The sequence below is a fragment of the Meles meles genome, chromosome 7 (genome assembly GCF_922984935.1).
Source record: "Meles meles chromosome 7, mMelMel3.1 paternal haplotype, whole genome shotgun sequence".
NCBI classification, from domain to species: Eukaryota; Metazoa; Chordata; class Mammalia; order Carnivora; family Mustelidae; genus Meles; species Meles meles.
The window spans coordinates 110389781-110414309 of NC_060072.1; the positions used below are offsets into that span (position 1 = coordinate 110389781).

General features: G+C 37.9%; 1 protein-coding gene and 1 pseudogene across 11 annotated transcripts in view; one reads left to right on the forward strand and one right to left on the reverse strand.

Annotated features, from left to right (window-relative positions):
• Nucleotides 1–24529, forward strand: part of ERC1 (ELKS/RAB6-interacting/CAST family member 1) — a 547045-nt gene that overhangs the window by 480664 nt on the left and 41852 nt on the right. The window lies entirely within an intron of this gene.
• Nucleotides 4990–5337, reverse strand: LOC123946667 (annotated as a pseudogene).

Genomic DNA, 24529 nt, shown 5'->3' on the forward strand with positions numbered 1-24529 from the left:
TTTAATTTTTTTTCTTAACATTTTATTTATTTATTTGACAGAGAGGGAGCGATCACAAGCCGGCAGAGAGGTAGGTGGGGATGGCGGTGGGTGGAGGGAAGCAGGCTCCCTGCTGAGCAGAGAGCTGGATGGAGGCTCGATCCCAGGACCCTGAGATCCTGACCTGAGCCAAAGGCAGAGGCTTAACCCACTGAGCCACCCAGGTGCCCCAGATCTTTAACTTTTATCTACAGTGTTTTATTTCAGTTGTTTGCTGCTAATATATAAAAATACAAGTACCTTACAACATTGCCAACTTTTTTCCTAGTAGTTTTATTGTTATTTAAAAATCTCTTCTCTTTTTCCTGTAGATTTGCAAAAGTGTCTAGTTTCGGATTTGGGAGTTTTTTTCCTAGGTTGTATGGTTATTTATTTCTAGGTTGATTCCATTGTGATCAGAAAATATACTTTATATTATTTTAATATTTTACATTTTCTGAGGCTTATGTTTTGGCCTAAAATATCATCCACTTTGGTGAACACACTTTATGCTCCTGAAAGAAATGGTATTGTTTAGCTGTTACATACAGTATTCTATAAATATCAGGTAGGTCCAGGTGGTTGATAAAGTTGTTCAGATATTCCATGACTTTACTAAATAACTTATAGGGTGGGGGAGTGCAGTCTATTAGTTGCTGAGAAAGAAATTCAAGATCTTTGAGTATAATTGGAATTTTTCTATTCATCCTTTGAATTCTTCAATTTTTGCTTCATGTATTTGGAAGCTGTTATTATTTGCATAACCATTTATGAGTGTTTCATACTCTTGCTAAACTTCTTGTCATTAGGAAATATCTTTATTTCTGGGAACGCTTTCTCTCTTGAAATTATTTTACTAGTCTTAAATCAACAAGGAGCAATATAAAGTGACACTAGAGGTCATTTAAATGTTGTCTGGCCAATAATAGACATTCAATGAATACTTCTTGAATATTGACTTTCTCTAGCTTTAGTTTTTCTCAATTACTTTTAACTATTTATGGTCTTTCATGGTTCCATACATATTTAAAGATTATTTATTTCTGTGAAAAATGTCTTTGGAAATTCAATAAGGATTGCATTGAATCCTAGATTAGATTACTTCATGTAATATACATTTTAACAATATTAATTCTTCCAATCCATGAGCGTGGAATACCTTTCCATTTATTTGTTTCTTCTGTGGTTTCTTTCATTAATGTCTTACAGTATTCAGTATACAGGTCTTACACCACCTTGGTTAAATTTGTTCCTAGGTATTTTATTCTTTTTGATGTAATTGTAAATAGGATGGGCTCCTTAATTTCTCTTTCTGATATTTTATTATTAGTGTATAGAGACACAAAAGGTTTTTGTGTATTGATTTTATATCCTACAACTTTATAGAATTCATTTATTAGCTGTAACAGTTTTTGGTACAGTCTTTAAGGTTCTCTCTATCTAATGTTATGTCGTCTGCACATAGTGACAGGTTTATATCTTCCTTTCTGATTTGGATGGCTTTTATATCTTTTTCTTGCTCAATTGCTCTGGCTAGGACTTCCAATACTTTGCTGGAGAAGTGTGGTAAGAAGGGAATTGAGGGAAATTGGAAGGGGAGATGAACCATGAGAGACTATGGACTCTGAAAAACAATCTGAGGGTTTTGAATGGTGCAGCGGGTGGGAAGTTGGGTGATCCTGGTGGTGGGTATTATAGAGGGCACATATTGCTTGGAGCATTGGGTGTGGTGCATAAACAATGAATTCTGGTACACTGAAAAGAAATTTTAAAAATTTTTTAAAAATCACAAAAATTTTAAAAAATAGACATTCTTATTGTGTCCTGATCTTAGAGTAAGCACTCCCATTTTTTGGTCATTGAATATGTTAACTGTGGGCTTGTCGTATATAACCTTTATTATGTTAAGGTATGTTCCATCTATATCTACTTAGTTGAAAGTTTTTATCATAAATGGATGTTTAATTTTGTCAACTGCTTTTTCTGCCTCTCTTGAGATAATCATATGATTTTTATCCTTCATTTTGTTAGTGTGATGTATTGTGTTGACTAATTTTGCAAATGTTGAAGCATCCTTACATCATTGGAATAAATTGCAATCAGGGGTCTGATCAGGATCCTTTTATTGTATTGTTAAATTCAGTTTGTGAATATTTTCTTGAGTATTTTTATGTTCATATTCATCAGGGATATTGGCCTATAATTATTTTTTCCTGTGGCATTTTTTTCTGTTTTTGTTGTTGTTGTTGTTGTTGTTGTTGTTGTTTTTAATCATAAAAAGAGCTTGGAAGAGTTCCCACTCTTCTGGGTTTTTTTTTAAGAGTTTGAGAAGAATTCCTGTTAATTCTTTAAATGTTTGGTAGAATTCACCAGTGAAACTATGTGGTCCAGGGCTTTTCTGTTTGGAGAGGGTTTTGATTATTGATTCAGTCTCCTTACTCAGTAATGGTGTGTTTAGATTTTCTGTTTCTTCATGATTTAAGCTTAGTATTTTGTAGGTTTATAGAAATTTATCGTTATCTTCTGGGTTGTCTATTTTTTGGGCGTGTAATTGTGCCCAGTAGTCTCATGATCCTTGTTATTTCTGTGGTATCAGTTATAACATCTCTTTTATTTCTGATTTTATTTATTTGAATCCCCTCTCCTTTTTTTCTTGGAGAGTCTGGCTATTTGTCAATTTTGTTTATCTTTTTTTTTTAATTTTTTTTTATTTTATTTATTTATTTGACAGAGAGAGAGAGATCACAAGTAGGCAGAGAAGCAGGCAGAGAGAGAGGGAGAAACAGGCTCCCCACTGAGCAGAGAGCCTGATGCGGGGCTCGATCCCAGGACCCTGAGATCATGACCTGAGCCGAAGGCAGAGGCTTAAACCACTGAGCCATCAGGCGCCCCAATTTTGTTTACCTTTAAAAAAAAAAACAGCTCTTAGTTTATTGATTTTTTTTTTCTATTATCTTTTTAGTTTCTGTTTCATTTATTTCTGCTCTGATCTTTGGTATCCTCCCTCTACTGACTTTGGACTTTATTTGTCCTTTTTCTAGTTCCTTGAGGAGCAAAGTTAGATTGTTTACTTGAGACTTTTCTTGTTTTTTGAGGTAGACATTTATCGCTATGAACCTCCCTTAGATTGGTTTTGACATTTTAAACAGAAATAAAGCAAACACTAAAGTAGTCACCCGTGATTTTTTTTATAGACCATCTGCTGAAACCTTGATCTTGAGAAAAGCTGATGATATATGTACTCTGCAAGTCAATAGTAACTCACTAACTCAAAGCCAGGGAAAATACTAGAATGGCTCGGACCTCAAGAAGCTTTTACTTGAATCTTTAAAACCTAAGAAATTTTTTTTGGTCTTTTCTTTCTGTTCATTTGGTTGTTAATCTTTTTAGCTTTGGAATGGCACTTTGCTGCTTAGACTAGAAGAGACCTAGGATTCTTTGCTGCCAGGACTTCTTTCACATTTGCATTTCTGTTATATAAAGGGTGTGTGTGTGTGTGTGTGTGTGTGTGTGTGTGTGTGTGATTTTGTCAATTCACTTGTGCTGGATTGTGCTTAATAGTTGAGAGAGAATACTTTTTGGTATGTGATTTTGGTATATCTCTTGTGGGGATAGTAATATTTTCCTGCAACAGTGGGTGGTATCCTTTTCTACTTTCTGCTTTCCTCTTTCCCCCAAACTCATAACAGTCCTGATGAACAGAGTGGAGAAACAAGCATTGTGCACCAGCATTCTCACCAGCCTCACCAGATCTTGAATCTTTTACTCAACTAAGAGAGGTGCCAGTCATCTGTACCTATTCAGCCTTATCTCACAGCAAGAAGTAAGAAGAAAAAATTGATTACAAAAATAATTATTCCTCTATGAACAAAGGTCTCATGCACATCCTCCTTGACGTGTTTGGGCTTTCCAAAATAACTAAGGGACCATGTTGATCTGTTTATATGACTTGGGCAGGGGGCTTTTAGCTTTTAGTACAGCCTTCCAACTGCCAAAGTTGTTTTTCTCTGATAGACTTACTATTAGGATCAACTATCATTTTTCTGGCCCTAATGCACTGAGATATTAAATTCCTCAAAGTTCAAATATGTCTGTTTCTCTGTTTCACATGAACCATCCAAGAAAAATGTAGACAGCTGTTTGATATAATTAAAAAAACATTGAATGAAGGTCAGAGATTTCAAGTAAGTCATTAACCTCTTAGAACCTCAGTTTATTCATCTCTAAAACGAGTGTGATGATAACTCTCCTCTTAAGGCAGGATAATGAATGTGAAAGTTGTAAATCCATAATTTACTATACAAACAATAGGTGTTATTTGGTGACCTACACACAGCCAGCACTCACTTCTGTATAGCCTCTGTGTGGTACTTGAAATATAATACAGGCAGTCTTCATTTTTAGTTTTAGAACATTTTTAATGGATACATCAAAGGAATGCTGATGAGAGCAGAATGTAATTGTTTGATGCCAAATCTCTGTATTTTTAACACCAACAGTCTATATTTTTAAGGTTAGTCACTCTTCCTAAAAAAATCAACATTTTATGAAGCCCACATGCTTTGTGATGCCTTACAGATATTCTCAGAATTCTAGGACCTTTGCTGTAGGCCACAGTTTTTGCCAAATTCAGGCTACAACTATGTTATGTGCTTTGTGGACTATAATCGTTGATACAGTAAGATAAAGTAGTGCATGCTAATGAGATTTGAAAGTTCTGTCAACATTATTGTAGAAATAGAATGCTGCTTCTATTTCCTAATGATAATCTTGCCCTGGTTTTTTTCACCATGTTTTGTCTATCTTTGTAATTCTTAATTTATCATTCTCTTTTCCTTCAGAATTTAGGATGGTCTGTGACTGAACCAAATTTTATCTTCTTTATCTTTTTTTCTTTTTTTTTTTAAGTATAATTTCCATTTTAATTTTTTCCAGAGGATAGCTTTTCTTCAACCTTAAAAACTCAGCTCCTTACATTGGCTTTGGCAGAGGTGATGGGGCAGCACCTGTAGGTCTAAATCAGGGTTGAGGGTGTTTGGTTCTTTTGGGCTTCACGAAAATCATTCCTGACTACCTTGCTGTGAATGGCACAATTCCTGCAGTAATGTAGTTTCACTTACAGCTTGAGAAGCATAAAGGTGTCAAAGACCCTTGCTTCAGAGATGTCCTAATGCTGCATCCTCTACTGTGTTTCAGACAATGAACGTCTTAATGGCCTACTCCTCAGGTACACATCAGGCACAGTTAGTGCTATAAATAAGCTGCACATGGTTGGCAGCACTTTTCTTCATGATTATTGTTCCTTCTTTTCTTGGTCATATTGGAAGCAGTCACCCAAGAGCTCCACTTTTTCTTATAAAAACATTTTTCCACTATAGAGGTATTGGTAGTATTGGGATTCCTTCCTCTGCCCTCCTTCTAATAGCCCACTAGGACATTAGGCTCCCAGGAGCTACAACACACTGGTACTCCAGGTGAATTTATACATCTTATTCCCAACTAAAATTTCTCTCATAACTGGTCACCAGCCTAGAAATATCTCAAACTCCCTTTCATTGCTTTTTTTTTTTTTTTTCTCTTAAGGCCTAGACAGAGTCTTCCAGAACTGGATTACCATTAAATAGAGTCATACCCAGTTCCATATTCCCATTCCAGATGCAGGAAAGGAGTAGGCTTCACTGTATCTCCTACATTTATATGTACTCTCTTCTCTCCGCCTGTCAGAATTCACAAATACTGCAGAAATGACTATGTGAGGACTTCTTTGTATGAAACCTAGGTGTCTTGATGCATATCTGAGCTTTTACCTAAGGAAGGGAGATTGAGAAGAGGATTTGTAGTCAACACCAATCACTTAACTTGGCAAATAGAAAAGGAAAAGAATTACCCATAATCCCACCACCCTGAAGCAATCTCAGTGACTATTTTGTTGTCTCACAGTCCAGTATTACTGGCTTTCTGGTATGTGTTCTTGTCATAGCTATGGTACATGCACATTAGTGCACTTAGAAGTTTCTTTTTTTTTTTTTTTTTTTTTTATTTTATTCATTTGACAGAGGGAGAGAGATCACAAGTAGGCAGAGAGGCAAGCAGAGAGAGAGGGGGAAGCAGGCTCCCCGCCAAGCAGAGAGCCTCACGAGGGGCTCAGTCCCGGTACCCTGAGATCATGAGCTGAGCCGAAGGCAGAAGCTTAACCCAATGAGCCACCCAGGCGCCCCAGAAGTTTCTGCTTTCTTAAAAATGTAGTATTACCTCCCACCTGTGAAACTGACAAACTGTATTTTCTCTTGTGTCCTTTATAAGGCCATTGTATTCTTCTTATGGCCTTTTAGCTTGGTGGTAAATAGCATGTTTTATCTTTAGACCTAATTTAAATGTCACTTGGTAGCTGTGTAATTTCCCACAAATCACTTAACCTCTTCTCTCAGTGTCAGGTTCCTCGTTTGTTAAATGGCAATAATAAAACCTGCAGCAAAGGCTATTGTGCAGATTAAATATAATAAGGTATTTAGTGCACTTAGCCCTTTGCCTGGCACATAGGAGGTACTCAATAAATGATAGTGGCAATGACATTTATAGTGGCTGTGATACAACCCTAGAATATTTATGAGATCACTGATGCTGTTTATTTTATAGATTTCTCCTCTCTTCTAACATTACTTTAATTGCACAAGTAACCCACAATCCTGGCAATTAATTTTTCCTGCAGCAAAAGAAATTATTTTATTTCGTAAATCTCTAATTGAATTGTTCAAGTTCACCAGTACTGCCTGAGAAACAATATAGGTACCTCTCCAAGGCCTCAGGGCATGGGAAGTAGCCACACATGTTGTCAGACCTAATTACCTTTCATAAGTACCCCTGGTGGCAGGTGACTTTTTCTTCTGGAGTTTTCTGACCTGAGGGTGATTTTCAGGCAGTAGTAAGAAGCGGAAGCCACCACCACTACTGTGGTTCTAAAGTAATTCTGGACCGGCTTGCTAATTACATGAGCTCTGCCTCAGAGACCTCTTAGACTATGTGAGAAAATTGTAAATAATTTGCTGGAGAGCCCTTTCTCTTAAGTATCCTTAAGAAATCATTTAGGGGCGCCTGGGTGGCTCAGTGGGTTAAAGCCTCTGCCTTCGGCTCAGGTCATGATCCCAGAGTCCTGGGATCAAGCCCTGTATCAGGCTCTCTGCTCAGCAGGGAGCCTGTTTCCCTTCCTCTCTTTCTCTGCCTATCTCTCTGCCTACTTATGATCTCTGTCTGTCAAACAAATAAAATCTTAAAAAAAAAAAAAAGACATCATTTATAGTTTTCTGCAGGTATTTCCTATGTATTTGTAGTTTCTGCTGAATAATTTAAGGTGATACTGTCTTGTGACTCACGTGATTTCTCTCTCAGACTCAAAATTACAGTGTTTTAAATGTCTCTTGGAATATATGCTCTCAGATCCATTGGTCCTTAGTGATTATGAGCATTTGACTAATGAGGAAAAGCTATCTTTTTCCTCTTTGGGGTGTCATTTGTGATTGAGACATTCTTCCAGGACAATAAAAATAATCTTACACTTTAGGGGCACTGAGTGGCTCAGTTAAGTGGCTAACTCTTGATTTCAGCTCAGGTTATGATCCTCAGGGCCCTGGGGTTAGTCTCATGTGGGGCTCCACACAGAAGGGAAACTGCTTGAGGTTTCCTTCGGCCCTTACCTCTACTAGTACTCTCTCTCAAATAAATAAATAAATCTTTAAAATATCCTTGTACTTTGTACAAAATAGAATTCTTCACATCTTACTTGATTTTTACAGCCATCTGAAAATGTGGGGGCCCTGCAGAGTTCAGTATATATTTATTTGAATGAAAAAGCTGTTGAGTTTTTACCCTAAAGGAAAGTTACATGTTTTGTTTTTTAAGTAGGCTCCACGCCCAGTATGGGGCTTGATCTCACAACCCCAAGATCAAGAGTTGCATGCTTTACTGACTGAGCCAGGCAAGTGCCCCAGAGAGTTGCATGTATTTTATTTAAGGTTTTATGCATTAGTAGTAGATATTTTTAATCTTTTAATTTCCTCATGTACCTTAACAAGTTATTTATCCTATAATCTGACAGCATTCATGCGTATCAGTTTCCCAGACTGATCTTAGCTCTAGTCAATGTTTGGTGTACCTTCTAGAATATATCGTTAAGTTTACCCACATCTACCGTTAACATATGATAGGATCCCCTTTTAATAGTTTTGGAAGACAGGCCTAGCAGTTGCCTATTAGATCATATTTTTATTTTATGGGGTTATGTTTTAGAGGATATGATTTGAATCACATTTTATCTGAACTATCAAACAACAATCTTGTTGTTCTACAGTATTCCTTTCATTAACTTGTCCTCAGCCTCTCACTAATTTGTTATTTTCTGTACATTCTCTCTGTCTTTAAGATTACTATCTGTTTTGGGTTAAAGGAATATTTTCTTGGATACAAAAATGCATCATCAACCAAAACAAAAGAGTCATTCTCCGTTGATGTGTCTTCCTCCTTCCTCCTGATCTGAGGATGACGAGGCTAAAGTTTCCAGCTGGATCTGGCAGTCAGCATTTCTGGGATAAATTAAATGAGCACACTTGATTGAGGTGTAGCTGGACTGTATCACTGTCTTCCTATTATCCTGGGAGATCAAAGCAGAGCACAAAATGGGGCTTAGTCTTAAAATATTTGAAACAGATGCTGGTTCTTTTTGGTGAAAATTCAGGTTTTAAGGCAAACCACTTGTTAGCAAGACTTCGTTTCTTTTCATTGAAAGAATAGTCAACAGTGAACACATACCACTCTTTTCTTCCTCATTTTGAAGACTAGAAACACAAACTTTTTGCATGAGGAGGTATTTGGCAGACCTAGAAAGCACTTGGACTGTGTGGCTTCCTTTTCATATAAATATAAAATAAATTATTCAGATTTTGCTTTTGGCATTTTGGGTATTAAATGAAAACATCTTAAATGTTTGTATTTTCATAGTCATTTTGTTGATGGGTCACTATTTAAAATCTAGCATTCATATGGTTGTATCTTCTAGAAATTGAACCAGGATGTTTAACCCTCACTTCATGTTTTAACAAACCAAAACGCCCATTCTCTACAACCTTTATCATTGACATATGGGTCCTGAGTTCATATAGAATAATTCCATAAGTATGGTTTGAGATTTTTATTATTTGGTTAAAACAGACTGAAATGAGAGAGTTTACTCAAAAATACTTATTGGGCATCTACTCCCAATCCATATACTGCATTAGATGTATGGATTTAAGTACATGGTTCAACACTATAAAACAAATAGTAAACCACATATTCTCCAACAGAAAAATTATACAAGGTATAATGGGAAAACCCAGGCCTCCACAAAGAGGCTCAAGGTTTCACAGAGGAGGTGACACTTGAACTGCCTCTTAAAGGAGCAGTTGGCTTTTGCCAAGCAGATGTAATTTTAGACAAGGACATAGACATATAAATAGCATAACAAATTTGGTATACTCTTTTCTTAAATTTTTTTTTAAAGATTTCATTTATTCATTTGAGAGAGAGAGAGACAGTGAGAGAGAACATGAGACGGGAAAAGGTCAGAGGGAGAAGCAGACCCGCCGCTTATCAGGGAGCCCGATGCGGGACTTGATCCCGGGACTCCAGGACCATGACCTGAGCCAAAGGCAGTGGCTCAACCAACTGAGCCACCCAGGTGCCCCCAAATTTGGTATACTCTTAATAGTTCATGATGGATAGTGCTTAGGATGTATATTAATTATTTGTATATAACCTATTACTCCCAAATTTGGCAGCATAAAAAAACAATAAGCTTTTGTCATTTCCATGGTTTCTGTGGATCAGGAATTCAGGAACCACTTAGCTGGGTGGTTCTTACTTAGAGTCTGTTATGGGTTACAGTCACAGTATCAGTTGGTACTGCAGTTATCCAAAAACTTGACTGAGAACGGAGCATCCAGTTTCAAGATGGCTCATCCACTGTCCATCTGGTTATTGGTAAGAACCTTCCTTTCCTCACCATATGGATCTTGCCACAAGGTGGCCAAGGTGGCCAGCTTCACCCAAAATAAATGATTCGGGAGAAGAGAACAAGGATGAAGCCACAAATGCCTTCTATGACCTAGAATCAAAAGTTACATATCATCACTCTTACCATATTCTGTTCCTTAGCAAGTCACCAAGACCATCCCCCATTTAATGGAGCAGAGTGTCTTGGGCTCTACTTTTTGAAGGGAGGCATGTCTTAGAATTCATGGACTTATTTTAAAACATCACGGAGTGTCAGGGTAGGGGGATGACAAGCCATGAGGGTGATGCAGTCAGCAGGTAGATCATGAAGACATATGGACAAAATAGGGAGAATACTGGAGACAAGGGCAGTTAAGATTAAGTTCTTATTTTGTCCTGGAAAGTGATGCTAAAGGCCTGAATGGATACAATGGAGGAAGAGTTAGTAAACTGGGAATATATTCATTATCAAGAAACATTGGTTCTTCTAAGAAATGTCCCAAATTGTTTCCAGTCTTCTTTGGTTTAGAAAATAGAGAATACAGTCTGAAAGCCCAGTTACAGTCCAGAAAGTTACATGAGTCCACAGAAACTATTCGGATAAAAAGCAGTGAATAAAGCCTGCATGTTCTGTAATTGTTCAAGATGAGAAGCATCAAGCTGTGACACATAGGGCCATTAAGCTGAGCTACATAGCTCCTAACCATATTTACAGGTCAGGTTACCTCTCTAGGCCTTGAACTTTTCATTTAGAAAGTAGGGCAAGGAGAAGCGGAGTAGATGACCTACATGATCTCAAAAACTCCTCCCATCTCTTGTGTTCTGTACTGAAAATGAGTACCGGGTGCTGTTTTGATCCAGTTAGTGTTTAATTTTTGTTGACCTTGAGAATGTTTGACTCAATAAAAATATTTGACCTATTCCCCCATATTTAAATCAGAATAGACCAGTGTCAGGGAATTTTCACTGAATATTTGCTGGAGCTGAAACTAAGTTAATTCCATTTAATTTTTTTTCTATGTTTTTTAAAATTATTTATTTGAGAGAATGAGAGAGAGAGAGCGTGCATGTGTGTGACCAAGGAAGGGGTAGAGGGAGAGGGAAAGAGAGAATCTCAAGCAGACTCTCCCCACTAAGTATGGAGCCCAAAGCAGGGCTCGATCCCAGGGCTCCGAGATCATGACCTGAGCCAAAATCAAGAGCTGGCCTCTTAACCGACTGAGCCAACCAGGGGCCCCTGGTTTAATTTCTTTATCAATTTTCCATTTTTCCACACATAATTGAAAATACCTAAACTTCTTCAATATTCTTATTTTAGTGAATCATTTTAGTATCAGTTCTTTTCCATATTTAAATTGTATAATGATTGGAGCCCCTGGGTGACTCAGATAGGTAAGTGTCTGGGTCATGATCCAGGTCCTGGAATCAAGCCTCATGTCAGGCTCCCACCTTAGCAGGGAGTCTGCTTCTCCCTCTCCCCCGCTTGTGCTCGCTCTCTCTCTCTTTCAAATGAATAAATAAAATCTTTAGAAATAAATAAAAATAATAAATAAATTGTATAATGATTTTATTTATCATTCAGAGTTTTGCCCATATCAGATTTTACTAATTATAGTTTTCTGCAACTGAATTTTCTTTCTGTGTTTATTGCCAAATTCAGTTAATCTATTTTGCCAGTATTTTGTTTTGATATTGATGTCGATGCAAATAATATTCATTATGAATTGATTTTTTCTTTTTTTTTTTAAAGATTTTATTTATTTATTTGACAGACAGAGATCACAAGTAGGCAGAGAGGCAGACAGAGAGAGAGGAGGAAGCAGGCTCCCTGCTGAGCAGAGAGCCTGATGTGGGGCTCGATCCCAGGACCCTGGGATCATGACCTGAGCTGAAGGCAGAGGCTTTAACCCACTGAGCCACCCAAACACCCCATGAAATGATTTTTTTCTATCATTTTATTTTTTGTCATGGTAGGTGTATATTCTCTTTAATCCTCATCCTTGGGGCGCCTGGGTGGCTCAGTGGATTAAGCCTCCCTTCAGCTCAGGTCATGGTCTCAGGGTCCTGGGATCGAGCCCCACATTGGGGTCTCTGCTCAGCAGAGAGCCTGCTTCCCCCTCTCTCTCTGCCTGCCTCCCTGTCTACTTGTGATCTCTCTCTCTCTCTGTCAAATAAATAAATAAAATCTTTAAAAAAAAAAAAAATCCTCATCCTCTGTTTCCCCCCTCCCCCTACCCACCTCCGTTCTGGTAACCATCAGCATGTTCTTTATAGTTAAAAGTCTAGTTTCTTTTTCTTTTTTCTTTTTTTTTTCCTTTACTTGCTTGTTTTGTTTCTTAAATTCCATATATGAATGAAATCATACAGTGTTTACCTTTCTCTGACTGATTTATTTTGCTTAGCATAAAACTGTCATGTCATTCCAAATGGCAAGAATTCATTCTTTTTTAGGCTGAATAATATTCCATTGTGTGTATATGTATATATACACACACACATCCATACCACATCTTCTTTATCCATTTATCCATCTATTTATCCATTTATCCATTCATCTATCAATGGACACTTGGGCTACTTCCACAGTTTGGCCATTATAAGTAACACTGCAAGAAACATAGGAGTGCCTATATAGTTATTAACTGAATTTTTTAATGATAATGATTATTTATGTTTTAACTAGTCTGTGAGAAGATTATAAGAATTAACTAATATTACAGTTACCCCATTGTCTGGAATTGATCTATTGTAGGGATTGGCAATTTTTTTTGTGAAGGTTCATATGGTAAATATTTTGTACTTTATGAACTCTGTGCTATGTCACCACTATTCAGCTCTGCTGCTGCAGTGTGAAAACAACCATAGACAGTGTAAATAAACGAGCATAACTGTGATCTAATGTAACTTTGTTTATGGGTCCTGAAATTTGATTTTTATATAATTTCTACATGTCACCAAAGGTTCTTCTTTTCTCCTTTTTTCAACCATTTGAAAATGTAAAAACCATTCTTAGATGTTAGATTATAGAAAACAGGCAGTGGTATTAAATTTGGTACACCGAATGTAATTTACCAACCTCGGGTCTATTGCTTATCCAGTTCTTCGTTGTTCTCATCACTTCCCATGTTGTTATCTCACCATCCACAGTTGTTGGTGGAGCTAAGGGCAAATGGTAGGGTTAAAATGTCCTCAGGGTCAGAATGTCAGCTAAAGTTATCAAGAATAACTTGTATTTTACATGGATTCAGATGCATTTTATAGATGATGAAAGAGTCTTAAAAATTGTTAATACTTACTGAAGGAGCTTACTATGTGGCAGACACATAGATTATTAAAACTCCATAAAATGTACTATCCCCAAAGTAACTTGTCCTAGGTCTCATAGCGAGAATGTTGCAGAGCCTGGAATTAAACCAGTCTCCAGAGCCCATGCTCTTAACCACAGCACAGTATTGCTCTCTAGTTCTTCACTTCCTCACAAGAGTCATCAATACAGAGCAGACATTTTGGAGCAGGTAATGTAATTGATACAAATCTGTCTCCGGTGAGGGCAGGATCTGGGTAAAAAAGCCTTTCTTCACCAGTCTTTGAAACTGGATGCCCAGTAGTTGAACATGATTACCAGCCACGGGCCTACATGCTTATGGCTACGAGATGCCACAGCAGCTTTTGCCAGAGAAATACTCAAGTCGATAAGATTCTTAACTAAGATCATAAGATACAGAGGACCACCAATAGTACTTTAATTCTGCAATTAACTAGCAAAAACTTACATGAGTGAAGTAACTAATATGTGTAAATAAACGAGGCAAAGCAGGTAAAGCAGGCAGCAGGCAAACAACTGTGCTTTTCTAGAAGGTACAAGTTGTAATTGCTCCAAGAGACACAGGGATGCAGGAGTTCCAGCTCAGAGGAGCCCAGCCCCTGCTGATCAAACCATATAGTGTGTTGGGGGTGGGGGGTGTTAAGTAACACGTGAACCTGATGCTTTATTCTCATGCACAGAAAAATATGATTGTTTAGATGAGCATGTTAATGAAATCAGGGAATGCTGAAAACCTCCGGGTACCATAGAATGTATGGTACTGAACCAGGTGGTGGGTAATAGGGAGGGCACGTACTGCATGCAGCACTGGGTGTGATGCCAAAACAATGAACACTGTTATGCTGTAAATAAACAAATAAAAAAATAATAATAAAATTTAAAAAAAAGAATATATGGTACTGAATTCACAAGATAGTCTGAGACACAAATGTCAGCCTTAGGGTGGCTTTGCAGTATTCTTTGTTTTTGTTTTTTAAGATTTTATTTATTTATTTGATGAGAGATTCCACAAGGAGGCAGAGTGACAGGCAGAGGGAAAGGAAGAAGCAGGCTCTCCGCTGAACAGGGAGCCTGATGTGGGACTCGATCCCAGGACCTTGGGGTCATGATCTGAGCCAAAGGCAGCCGCTTAACCAATTGAGTCACCCAGGTGCCCCAGCTTTGCAGTATTCTTTGAAATGGAATATGTGGGAAATGATGTGTGGATGGTTTATTAAATAGCTTTTCCTGCTTCAGTCTAGATGGACTCCCATTTCCGGGTACTCGGAGCTTTCTCCCTTGGTCTGCTGGCACTCCATTTTTTCACTTGCTAGCACTCTAACATTTTTCTCCCCAGATCTGTCAGCTCTATCAGAACGCTTGTGTTGCTCTTTCTGACCACTCTGTTCCTCACATTCCGGTGGGACTGCCGCACTCTGCCATTGGACTTCACAGTTCTTCAGTCAGCACTTAATGAGCCCTGTGTTGGATCAGAGGGAATCAGGGCACGTGGATCCTTCTTCCAAAATTTGGGGGATGGATATGTGTGTGTGTGTGTGTGTGTGTGTGTGTGTGTGTGTGTGTTCACACACACACACATACATACATACATACATACAGAAAACTTGGCTTGCCCCACATTAAGTAAGTAATCCTGAAATCTCCTGGCTGTTAACTTACAACACATAACATCAGTCACATCTTGTAGGATTTCTGGTACTTCTATGCTGAGCCTATTTTGTCATAGTAATGTTTTTATTCTCAAATAATAATAAAAGCTTTGCTAAAGCATCAGCTACTAGTCATAATGAAATGGTGATATCTGTCAAAGTTTGTGTTTTGCTAAGAAATTTTAACTTTTAGAGAGTGGGGGTGGGGATTAATTCAGTGACTGTATGGGAGGTTTTATTCTCAAATAAAGAAAATGAGTAGAGAAAACCATCTTGCTAATTTTTGTTTTTCCCCAGCTTTTTTTTTCCACCCAAAGCCTGGATTGCTCCCAAGGTAAAAGCCGTAATGTCTGGAAATCGTTAATCCGTGGGATTTGTTCATGGTGTATAAAATTTTCAGAAAGAATTTGCTTCTTAAATATGATTTCCTGATTGACTATGGCAGACATAAATCCAGGAAGGACAGCTCTGTCGGAACAGTAAAGAGCCCTCCCACATTTTTTGGTGTGTGTGTGTAGAGTGGAAATAAAGATTCTCCATGCGGGTAGGTCAGGAGGAGAGAGAAGTAAAGGGGAAAGGAGAGAACAGGGATGCTGCTGGGGTGGAAGGAGGGGCCGCACATCCTGATCTCTTGGAATTCTCTGCAAGCTCACTAGGATCCTAGCTTTATTCCAATTGATAATAATGAGAGAAAGAAGTTAAGGGATCACCTTTTGTGCCTGTCGTGGTACTGATTCTGAAGCACACCCATCCTCCCAGTTGGCCGAGTTCGAAGCTGTGCTCAAGCTGAAAATAATGGGTAAGGGCCATTTTACATAGGTCTTTTCTTCCATTATGCCCTTGTCACCCCCCTACCACTGCAGGCACATACATGTGCCCTCTCATGCACACCAGATCACATGTCTCCACCCTGTCAGTTTGTTTCCTGGTTATTTCTGACTTTAACATTAGGAGATCAAATTCCTGTACGTAATTAGTCTTTCTCTAAATAGTGCAGATACTTCACTTCTAGTATTTATACACAGCTGCAGATACATTTATATTTTCCTGCATTTCAAGTGAGAAGTAGACTCTCCTTCTCTCCCACCTGCCCCCTCCTAGGCCATGTTCTTGTTAAGCACTGTTTAATGAAGAGCCACGTCTTCCAAAGGCTTCAGACACAGAATGAGCCCCTCAGTGGTCGCAGTCTATCAGCGAGCATTCTGCAGAGAATTTCTAAATACCTACATGGTCCCCTTGTGTTTGCTTTGACACTAGAGTTGAAATAATAATGTGGCTAGTGACAAACTATCCCATTCTACTCCTCCCAACTCTTTTAGATTTACACAGACATACCATGCATATGCACCTTTAACCGACCTTAAAATAAGCTAATGACAGAACAGTCTTCTCCAAAGACTGGCCTCTGTTTGGGAGCCCTTATAGAGGTAAGCTATCCAATCTCATAATTGCTAGATAATCGTACTTGGCTCTTCTCTGTGTTCCTGTAGACTGTGAGAAGGAGCCAGTGGATGTGTTCGCTGTAATGTAGATTCATATCGTTTGTTATGTCGTTCGTTATTTATTGACATATGTCAAGGTCGGAAGGTTCCTTTTGTTTGACCTGGACACCTCCACTTGGCCTTCCCTTCCACTTCCAGTGCAATTGGTACATTGCATTAGAAAGAGAAGAAAATGAGATGTTGTGACAGATTGTTACTGTGATTTGCCCGGCAAGCAACAAGCATGTTGCTGTTTTCCAGATCCATCTGTCTAGCAGACATGTAATAATGCCAAGAAGTGTTGTTGTGCTTGACTGCAACAAACAATTATAGCAGGGGTACTTTAGGCACCAGACCTCAAAGGATCAGAATGGAACGTGAGTTACAATTTCAGCACTCAGATATGTGCACAGGCATGCGAGGAGTTGAAGCCGCCATTTTTGCCTGTGGCCAACTGTCTAACTAGTTTGCAGCATCAGCATTCATTTGGCTCACCTGCTCAAAGAATGTGAGCCTCTTCTTCTGCCTCATTATTCTCCCCCATACCTAGGATTTTTTCCACATAATTTCTCATTCATAAGTGTGTAGCTATGGAACTTTCCTGTAGAATGGGGAAGTCATTCATCTGTTTGTGCACTTTTAGGTGCACACACACAAATATTTAAGCCCTGCATTGTTCACTAAAATACAGTAAATGATTTCTTGTGGCCAAGAACTGAACTGAACTGAACTGATGCTTTCCCATCCTTACTAGCTCTTAAGAGCAAGGAAGAATTTTGGAACACACACCTGCTCTTAGCATTTCTTAATCTAGCAGAGTGAATAGCCTTTTTTTCTTAAGATCTTATTTATTTATTTGACAGGAGCTGTGGGGGAGGGAAAAGCAGGCTCCCCACTGAGCAGGGAGCCTGATGTGCGCATCCATTCTAGGACTTTGGGATCATGACCTGAACCAAAAGCAGACGCTTATCCGACTAAACCTATCCAGGCTCCCTGACTGGATTGCTTTCTTAATTATTCTAGTTATTGAACTCTCTCATCTGACTACATTTTCTGGGAGCCTAAAATATGTGTCGTCTTGATAGGTTAGCTTATAGTAGCTTCTGTGCCTCATAATAGTATTCTCTCCACTTAATGTCCATTTATCTGTACTTCTTCATCTGTACATACTTGTCTGCCCCCTTAATAGTAAATGACCATATTTTCATGTATCTTACAAGTTTCCAAATATTGAAGTAGGTACTTGAAATACCTACAGCCTTAACATCCTCTGTAAGCATATAAATAAAGGGGCTCAGCAGATTTTCTTCCCTCACTAGTGGGCAGGCCCCCAACACTCTACTATATTTGAGTAACATTTATTGTACTGCATAAAATAAGATAGGTTTTAACAAAATGGAGAAAAAATAGGCAAAATGTAGTTAGCAGCTCTATAGTTCAGATTCCAGGATACATTTTATTCTGTACCATTTCCTATCTCCTTACGACTTTGAGTACAGAATTTTTTCTCTCCGTCTGGGTCAACAAGTAAGGGATGTTTTGTTTTGTCTTGCCGAAGTGGTAATATATGCTTAAAGAAAAATTGACAACAGACTTCTGAGCTGTAAGACTAAGAGGAAATGATCACATGTTGTTTTAAAAAATTATTCCCACTTTTGTTTGTACTTCAAAACCCGTAGTCTTTTTTGGCTTTCATAGACACATTTAAACTTTAACAAACCATAAAGCCCTTTAAATCTGAAACCTTTGAAGAGAGTTTTTACTTTAAGAACCAGATATTTCTATTTGTGGGAAGATTTCTGATTAACATTTATTCATCTCAGTTATCCAGTAGTCCCTGGACCTGAACTGCTAATGATAACCAAGTATTTACTATTCCTCTCCTTTACCCAGTGTTAAAGAAAAAAAATTACCCATTCACTTTTTAAAACAGTAAGACAGACTTCATTCAGGACCATTGTGATAGGTATAGGGATCACTGCAGTGGAGTTTTTCAGTGGGGAGAAACATTGTGCTTAACAATCTTTGAATTGAATACAACAAGGAAAAGTGGAAATTATAGCCAAGGAGCAGGGTAGGGGTCAGTGGGTGGAGGCTTACTAAGAGGAGACTTCAGGGAGAAGGGCACATTCTGGCTCAACCTACCTAATAGGATCCTTGCTGAAGGCAGGCCAGAGTGATCAGACATCACCTGGAGAATGGTGGAGGGTGAGGATCCTGATCAGACATTGAGGGTAATCAAATATCAAGGATGGGAGATTCCTGATAAACCAATTTAGCAGTATTCTTGCTAGAGCTGGACAATGTAGAGATGAATTCATATTTGAGATACTTAGTAAATATATATAACACGAGTTACAGTAATAGTATAGTATAATAATATACTAAATAATATAGTAATAGTCTGAATTATTTTGCTTTTGTCATGATTTTTATTTTTGGTTGGAAGATAAATGTAAGACAGCCACATTCTATGAAATATGGGGAGTCAAATAGATCTACATGAAGAGCACTTATGAAGTGAGGGTCAGGATTTGGAGCCCTTAAGTTTCTTGTCTTTAGGTTATCTGTTAATTTCCCCTGAAATTTTGGAAGTTTATTGACTTACCCCAAAAGAAAGGCTGCTATGCTGTTACAGAATTGTTTTTCAATGAGTGACTAGTCCTCTAAGCACAAACTCAGTCTAAAGCTATTAAAATTTTCCAGATTCTCAATTTTAACAATAAGGTTTGGTTTTTGATGGAGGTTATATAGATATATCTTATAAACTGTTCTGAATTTTTGACTTTCTTATAAGCCATTATGAGGGTACAGACATGCTAAGCATATTTTTGTCCAGTGTGTCTCTTGCAGGAGAAGTATCAAATGAGGGCCATTCTCAAATGTATGTATTTTATTCTATTTCATAGGGTTAAAAATTGGTAAGGACTATAACACCAGAAATATTTAGGGAGTCCACTAATTGTCTGTTTGGGCTTCAAATGAGAAGGCTGATTAAGAAGTTGGGTCTCAGGGGTGGCTGGGTGGCTCAGTTGGTTAAGCATCTGCTCTTGATTTTGGCTCAGATCATAAGATTAAGCCCTGTGTCAGGCTCCTCTGTCCCTCTCCTTCTGCCCCTTCCTGCCTCTCAAAAAAAAAAAAAAAAGAAAGAAAGAAAGAGGTTGGAACTCAAAGACCATTGAGAATTAAAAACTTGAATTTTATGACCTTATGTATGAAAACTAAGTTAAGCTAAGTTTCAAATCAAGGCAAAGAGGTTTATTTAGCAATCTAAGTGTTTACCTGAAGTAAACTTCAAAAGTAAACTTAAAGATAAATCCTGGATTTATGCATTTTTATTCTTATGTACATTCAACATAATGGAACACATTAGTCCCACTATTTCATGATTTTTTTTAAATGTAGACCAGAACCACACCTTATTCTTAATATTCTCATCAGCTAAAACCAAATGGCACAAAGACATTCACTAAATGTTTGTTAAGTGATAACTTTTTAGTTTCAATATATGTCATTTATATGCAACATATCTAATCAATGAAGCAAAAGTATTACGAGGATTACTATATTTTTCAGACAACTCTATTCTTTCACCAAATAGCTGCATATAAGTGAGAACATAACACAGAGCTCTAAACCTTTGTAAAGAGACTTAACGCTATCCTTCATCTTTCTGATCCTGAGATATGTTATGGTCAAGAAGATAAACTGTTATTGAGGGGGGGAAAAGACTTTGAGGTTAGACTGATGTGTTTCATTTTCTTGTTTCCTTTTTTACTTTTCAGAGTTAGCTCTCTGCTGGGACCTCTGGACAAGAATGCAATTGAGAGAGTAATGTCTCTAGGAAGATAATATGTTAGTTGTTCTGGGACTTTCTTGATGTACCTACATTGGGGGATAGAAGCATAATGGTAACCCAGTGAACAATCAGAACTACCACCAGCATTTATGCTGTTAATACATGGACAGTTGAACCTGCCTCTGAAGGCCTCAGCAGCAAATAGAACAAAAAGGTTTTGTAGCCAATTAAAGACTAACCACAGAAAAATCATAGTAAATTTAAAATTATTTATAAGGAACACAGTAAATGATCAATAAACCTTAGCTTTTTAAAAAATGGTATCTTTCAAACAACAAAATATTGATTACCCCAAGAACAAATACCTTAGGTCCCAAATAATATTCAGTACCTACCCATTCAGTCTTTATGAAGATACAGCATTCCTTTCAAAATGAGTTCCTAGAATGTGTTACAACCAACTAACCTATATTTAGAGTAAATGTCTGACACAGAAACAATAGAACAGGAAGAGAAAAGCAGGCTATGGAATGGACTGGTTAGGAGTCTTTCACTCTGCACAATCCATCCTCATATTGAAGAGTCAAATGGTCTGAGGAAGTGTGTTCAGATACCATAGATAAATGGGTTGCAGAAATGGAATACTGTGGAATTTTCAGTTAAAATCTACATTGAACAATATAGGAGCAACTCATCTGTCTTCCAAAGACCTATACCCATCTAATCTCACTTAAGTGGAAAGGAGGTTAAAATAAACACCTCAGAAGATCACTGTCCTCTGTCACCATATGTCATCAAACACTGGCCTGTGAAGTCAGTTTGAGAACCTAGTACATAAGCAAATAAATCCTTGCACGACACAACAAAGCTATCAGTACTTCAACCAAAAATCTCTCATCCTTTTTTACAATTTAAGTACTTTTCCTTAACAATTTGGTAAATATAGGTTTGGGGGAATATTGCCATTTGTCATTATATTTGATACAAACAGAAGTTGTCACACAAGTTCATTTTTTAACTTCTTTTTGCCAGAAAAGGTATATAACAATTGTTCTGCATAGCTATAGGACTCATGTAGCCAGACCACATTTCTCATATTTTTTGGTAGGACTTCTGCCAATGGGTTGACGTTGTATGTGGACAGAAGACATAACTTAGGGATCCTATAAGGCATCCTCGTTCTACTTGGCAAGTGTCCCCGTTCCCTCTTGAGATTACACAGTGGCAGTTCTACCTTGTGGGAAATGCAATTTCTTTTCTAAGTGGCCTGCCCAAGTCAGATAGAGAGGAGAAGAAAGAGATAAGGGCATTTCCCACATGATTGACGTGGTTAAATATGTCCCAAAGAGGCCGAAGTGATCTTTTTTTTTAGTGGGTAGATTTGGGAACTGTGCTATTTGGGCTGTTTCCTATTATTTCACATAGCAAACTCTATGGGTTTTGTTTTGTTTTTTTAAAGCAATTCCCTTTGACATGGAAAGAAAGGACAGACATCTGGGCTATTACACGAAATGAATCTTTGTCCTGGAAAAATGTCGAATTCCATCCTTTTTTTAACTTTTCAATTTGGACTTTGAAAAATTCTGGAGTGCAAAAGACTCTTACATTTTTAAAACCAGTTAGCACTTCAGCATGAAATGCATTTAAATTCACTTGATATTTGTCTTTGATTAAGAACAAAGACCTAAAACAAATTTTTTCATCTGAAGTCATATAGTGGTAAGGTAGTATCTTTCTAGATTCCATTTACTTATAAGAAATTTGACTTCTCCATTACTACCATTTATCACATTGTCCCCTTCCTCTGTAGTCATACTTTTTAATGCCAGTTTGCCCATTCAAACAAACATTAATTACCTAAGATACCAATTTTTTCAGCCTTGCAGTCCAGATGTGATAACAACTATAGATACACACACACACACACACACACACACACACACACACACACACACACAGAATGGGAATAAGTGGAAATCCCAAAAGTGAACCCTCTCCCCAATTTGTTTTCAGTGTGTCAGTGAAAGAAGACAAGGCCAATCTAAAAAAAAAGAAAAAAGAAATAGGGGCTGCATTGCTTGGAGGCCTCAGGGATGTGGTATGTGGTAATAGAACCATGACTAGGCAGTTTAGTTACTAAGGTGCAAAGCGTGCGTTCATTTAAAGGAATACTGCTTTTAAATTGCTTTTAAAGATTATGCTTTGGAATTCTTTATAAAATTTTCTGCAGTGGGTATGCATTTATGATCATAAATAAAATACAATTCTTTTTGAGAGATAGGTGATGTTTGTGGAAAATTACCCAACTTCACCACTCTCCAAATCCTTTGCTTTCTTGAAACAGTTCTTCTTGAGCTTCTGGGTGGTTCAGTTGGTCAAGCATCTGCCCTTGGCTCGGGTCATGATCCCAGGGTCCTGGGATGGAGCCCTGCATCAGGCTCCGTGTGTGCTTCTCACTCTGCCTCTCTCCCTCTCCCTCTCTCTTTTTCTCCTTCTCATGAGTAAATAAAATCTTAAAAAAGAAAAAGAAAGAAACAATCCCTTCTGTGACTGGCAGTGTTAATATGTCTGTCATAGGTAGGAAATGCTAACAAAGAACTGGTACCATGAGCCTGCTGCTAGGGGTCTCGTACAGAGCCCAAGAACCTTCCACATCAGTCCCTAAGTGTTAAACCTTATCCTTAAAGAATTGTGTATGTGAGTTTTAAAAATAAAATAATGCTGAGTTGATCTACTTTCTCTCGTTTGTATAGCCAGGCCTCAATTTCTATAATGTGTAATACTAGATAGGCCTAAACTCTGAACTCTCATCTTTTCGTAAGCTAAAGATTATTTTAGCCATTCAGCTCTCTTAATTACTTCATGGAAATAACATAAAAAACAGGAAATGTGATTTATTTATAAAGCAATCATTGAAAACCACGTTTTCCAGGAACATGTGATATTTGAGTAGTACTCATAATATTAAATAGATAAACAGTGTATCAAGCAAATATAAAGTGTGATACTATTAAAAGCTGAATTATAAAAGTTTATAAAAAGACTTGGAGGAAATCAATGTTGTAAATAGTAGTCTTGTTGGAACACTTATAGCCTATTTTATTATTTCTTTTACACTTTTTCCCCCGTATTTTTCAGAGTAATTGATTTCATAATAAAAAATTTAAAACTTTGTTCATTTAAATACTCTGAAAGAGAAACAAAGGAAAGCAGCCGGAGCCAGCCTCTGAGGAGGCCAGGGAGAAATCAGTGTCACTTTTGAGAGTAATGCCAGTCCTTCTTTCTGTAAATGAAGATTACTGAGCTCCTTATTCATTAGGTGGGTCAGAGGTGTCCTGTGCATGGAAAATGCCAGCCTAGTGACATGCAACAGGTGCATTGTAAGCCCTGGGAACATTTTGAGAATTGCCAGCATTTTGGTGGGGCTTTACAGCTCTCACAGCTGCTGTGTGTCAAGCAGGTGCTGCTCTAACACTTTAGCATTCTGAGATGTGAGATCCGGCCCAGCTCTTCCCAAGCACACCAGCCTTTGACCAGCTACCAAGTACCTGATCAGAGTGTTGTCATGAGGGCCGTCAGATGAAATTCTGGGCAGAAGCCATCTATCATTTAATGTGTTTCCAAAGGGAGCAAAGAGATAGTTAATCATTCAGGGTGAAGGAAATACAAAAAAAAAAAAAAAAAAAAGTAACACAGGACTGTTTTTCAAGAAAAACATCAAACCAGTCTTACAACTGAGAGAATTTCAGAGTCCTTGGCTGTGAGTCAGGTGTTTGGTGTTATATAAGGATTTATCAATCACTGTTTAGAAGGAATATCGGATAGCTTGTGAAATGAATGAGGGGAGCTTAAGCCAGGTTGAGGCAGATTTAGTAATGAGTTCACTCATCACATCTCATGGCCAAGAAAAACATGCGCCTTCTCCAGAGACAGAATTTTTCTTCCATTCCGGGAGGAGAAGGAACACATGAAGTATATGTTGTCCCGGCTCTTAGTGAGCAGATTTCACTAGCAGTTTTTTGTAACCACTCATAAATAAATGGGAAGAGAAATCGTGAGGTAACTGGAGTCTTTCTGTATCAGGAATGTCATCTTTGTAAAAACAAGTTAGTCCTGTGTTTAATCCCCTGCCTAAATACGGAACTCTCAGTTTCTGTTGATAGACTAAGCCGACATTCCCTACCTGTCTCCAGAAACGGTTGGGTGTGACAGTGTAAATGGGCAAGTGTGTAGA